The sequence below is a fragment of the Euprymna scolopes genome, chromosome 46, assembly GCF_053919585.1.
Source record: "Euprymna scolopes isolate OS-2025 chromosome 46, ASM5391958v1, whole genome shotgun sequence".
Taxonomy (NCBI): Eukaryota; Metazoa; Mollusca; class Cephalopoda; order Sepiida; family Sepiolidae; genus Euprymna; species Euprymna scolopes.
This window is the reverse complement of record NC_136527.1, coordinates 102,561,698-102,566,066: the sequence shown is the minus strand read 5'-3', so window position 1 is coordinate 102,566,066 and position 4,369 is coordinate 102,561,698.

The following is a 4,369-nucleotide window of genomic DNA, read 5'->3' as shown; positions in this document are numbered from 1 at the left end:
CTCTCTCTCTCTCTCTCTCTCTCCCTCGCTCGCTCTCTCGCGCGCGCGCTTCTCCGTGTCCTTATATATAGACAGAGAGAGAGGGAAAAGGGCGGAGAGACCGAAAGAGACAGAGAATGTGTCTACGCTCCCCTCCAACATGCTTCAACGCCAACGACGCACACACCCACATACACACACACTTGCATTAACACAAACATACACAGACACACACACACGTCTACATGCACTCTTCAATCTAAACAAGTTTAAATCAACCAATGAAAAGGCAGCTACGTGCCACAAACTCCATAAAAGGTAAAAAGTTTGTAACGTCGACTGGGAAATGTTTAAATTTTCCCGGAAAAAGTTAACGGTTTTCACGCCGATGGTGAAATATAAAAGAGCCCCAAAACGGGCTGTAAATTCAGTTTGACCGTGGCAGCGAGAGATGTTCCAGAAGAATAGATGACCAGCAAGAAGACCCAGCTAAGCCGCCGCCCTGCCGCTGCTTTTATTTCTGCCTACTACTGCTCTGATGTCAAACAAATTTAAAGGTATTTATATTTTATTATACAAAATACTGTTAGAAACCTAGCCAATCGATATTACCGTGATAATTGTGCAGTTTATAAACCGTGCTGTTGTTGGATAAAATATTTTTAATTTAAATCTAAATTATCGTCTTTTAATTTAATTTGTTAGATGAAAGTATATATATAATATTATTTAAGGGCGGTCGATAAACTGTATAATTACCGTGAGAATTGTGCAGTTTATAAACCGTGGTGTTCTTGGATAAAATATTTTTAATTTCAATCTAAATTAACGTCTTTTAATTTAATTTGTTAGATGAAAGTATATATATAATATTATTTAAGGGCGGTCGATAAACTGTATAATTACCGTGACAATTGTGCAGTTTATAAACCGTGGTGTTCTTGGATAAAATATTTTTAATTTAAATCTAAATTAACGTCTTTTAATTTAATTTGTTAGATGAAAGTATATATATAATATTATTTAAAGGCGGTCGATAAACTGTATAATTACCGTGAGAATTGTGCAGTTTATAAACCGTGGTGTTCTTGGATAAAATATTTTTAATTTAAATCTAAATTAACGTCTTTTAATTTAATTTGTTAGATGAAAGTATATATATAATATTATTTAAGGGTGGTCGATAAACTTTAGAATTACCGTGACAATTGTGCAGTTTATAAACCGTGGTGTTCTTGGATAAAATATTTTTAATTTAAATCTAAATTAACGTCTTTTAATTTAATTTGTTAGATGAAAGTATATATATAATATTATTTAAGGGCGGTCAATAAACTGTATAATTACCGTGAGAATTGTGCAGTTTATAAACCGTGGTGTTCTTGGATAAAATATTTTTAATTTAAATCTAAATTAACGTCTTTTAATTTAATTTGTTAGATGAAAGTATATATATAATATTATTTAAGGGTGGTCGATAAACTTTAGAATTACCGTGACAATTGTGCAGTTTATAAACCGTGGTGTTCTTGGATAAAATATTTTTAATTTAAATCTAAATTAACGTCTTTTAATTTAATTTGTTAGATGAAAGTATATATATAATATTATTTAAGGGCGGTCGATAAACTGTATAATTACCGTGAGAATTGTGCAGTTTATAAACCGTGGTGTTCTTGGATAAAATATTTTTAATTTAAATCTAAATTAACGTCTTTTAATTTAATTTGTTAGATGAAAGTATATATATAATATTATTTAAGGGTGGTCGATAAACTTTAGAATTACCGTGACAATTGTGCAGTTTATAAACCGTGGTGTTCTTGGATAAAATATTTTTAATTTAAATCTAAATTAACGTCTTTTAATTTAATTTGTTAGATGAAAGTATATATATAATATTATTTAAGGGTGGTCGATAAACTGTATAATTACCGTGACAATTGTGCAGTTTATAAACCGTGGTGTTCTTGGATAAAATATTTTTAATTTAAATCTAAATTAACGTCTTTTAATTTAATTTGTTAGATGAAAGTATATATATAATATTATTTAAGGGTGGTCGATAAACTGTATAATTACCGTGAGAATTGTGCAGTTTATAAACCGTGGTGTTCTTGGATAAAATATTTTTAATTTAAATCTAAATTAATGTCTTTTAATTTAATTTGTTAGATGAAAGTATATATATAATATTATTTAAGGGTGGTCGATAAACTGTATAATTACCGTGACAATTGTGCAGTTTATAAACCGTGGTGTTCTTGGATAAAATATTTTTAATTTAAATCTAAATTAACGTCTTTTAATTTAATTTGTTAGATGAAAGTATATATATAATATTATTTAAGGGTGGTCGATAAACTTTAGAATTACCGTGACAATTGTGCAGTTTATAAACCGTGGTGTTCTTGGATAAAATATTTTTAATTTAAATCTAAATTAACGTCTTTTAATTTAATTTGTTAGATGAAAGTATATATATAATATTATTTAAGGGCGGTCGATAAACTGTAGAATTACCGTGACAATTGTGCAGTTTATAAACCGTGCTGTTCTTTGATAAAATACTGGATGTGTATTTTCCCCCCTAAAGTCCAACCCTATCCTCACCGTGGTAGGGGGGTGTAACGTTGTAGTTTAACAGCTACACGGCTAAATGGGCTCTGGCAAAAAAAAAAAATCCAGAAAATGTCGGCATTAGTTTGTTGCGTCCGTCATCTGGTCGTCTTTTTATACGCTTGCATGTGGCGAGCAAAAAGGCGTGAAGGGGGCAGGCTGAAAGGAGAACAATACCCGAAAGATGTAAACCGAACGAAAGAGAAAAATGGGCCTCCCTCCAAGGCCCTGTGTTCTCCCCAGCCTGCTCCCAGTTTCCCCGATTTTGCATGCAACTGGTTTTGAGCTTTTGGAAAGCTCTTTTCTCAGTGTCGGGGTGTTGACTCCACTTCCAAGTTAACAAATAGCTGCAAGTCTGGGTACGGTCCGATTGGTTCCGAAGCTCTTCTGCTGTGAGGTGCGCTTTCGAATCTCCCGAAGGGGGCTACCCTCTAAGCAGGCGACACATGCTCGTGTTACTATGTAATGCATGCTTGCCTTGACTCGACTAAGGACGACTAGAGTTCGACTAGATTGTGTGCTCACAAGCCGCTTTAAGGCCGCCTTTATTATTCCTACTGTCTACGAACTCCGAAACGGTATGGTAGTGCAATTATATATGACCGTCCTCCAATACGAAATGGTAGTGCAATTATATATGACGGTCCTCCGATATGATAGTAGGAATGCCAGTTTTGTGAGCGATCATCGCCGTCTTATGAACACAAACTAGTGGTATCTTTACGAATCCTGTTGGGTAGAGAGAACACCCCTGTTTTCTGCTCCGCCTGTTATTCTGAGTAGAAACCGCTTTTTAGGAGATGTTCGCAGCAAAGCTTGTTTTTATATAGTGCCCCTCCTTTCGGGAGTTCATCACCTCGCTGCCCAGACGAGAGCTTTCCCCGGTGGAACCTCTTTTTTTTTCTTATTTTTATTTTATTTTCCAGTTTAATGGCGAACGAACAGTCACCAGCAATTGGTCTGCACCGACAGGAAGATGAGTATAGTATCACCCTTTCTTCTTTCTGTTTCGATTTCAGTCTTTGTGATTTGAAAATTTAATTTAACTGTTTCCATTGTTCCAGCTTTCACACAGCAGTAGATTATCAACACTATAAATATCATCTCTTTTTTATAGATTGGAACAAGCAACAAAACCTAGCAGCATCACCGTTCCTGTCTGCCACATGTCTTGTGCAGTTTGAATCAAGTATTTCTTTCTTTGCGTTCAAGCACATCTGGGTACAATCAAACTGTGTATGATGTATGTCTATCTGTTTCTTCCAACATTAGCATCTCGAAGTGTTGGCAGCAATCATTGTCATAGAAGTAGAGTAAGTATTCTTTTTCTTTCCTTCTGTGTGTATATTTTTGTAATTTCAGGTACTCCTCTTGATCATGATGGAATTCTACTATCAGCTATTGTGAGAATTATGTGGATTGGAAAAAACAACTGAATCCAGCAGCATCAGCTATCCTAGCTGCCACATGTTTCCTGTAGTTACAGAAGTCCTCAAGTAAGTGTTTCTTTCTTTGTGTACATGCACATCTGGGTCCAATCAAATTCTAAACTATTAGCTTTATTTAAATGAATGCAGTTCTGCTTGTATTTCTTCTCATCAGCTAACTTATGCAACTCCAAAAAAGAAATAGTAGTACATGTGTGTTTGATCATAGCCAGAAAGTTAAATATATCATTTTAAAAAAAATCCATTAGTTATGTTGTCTCTCTTTATTACATAAATCAAAAAAAAATTGTTAATAATTAAAAGAAAAAAATCATCACAGTAAA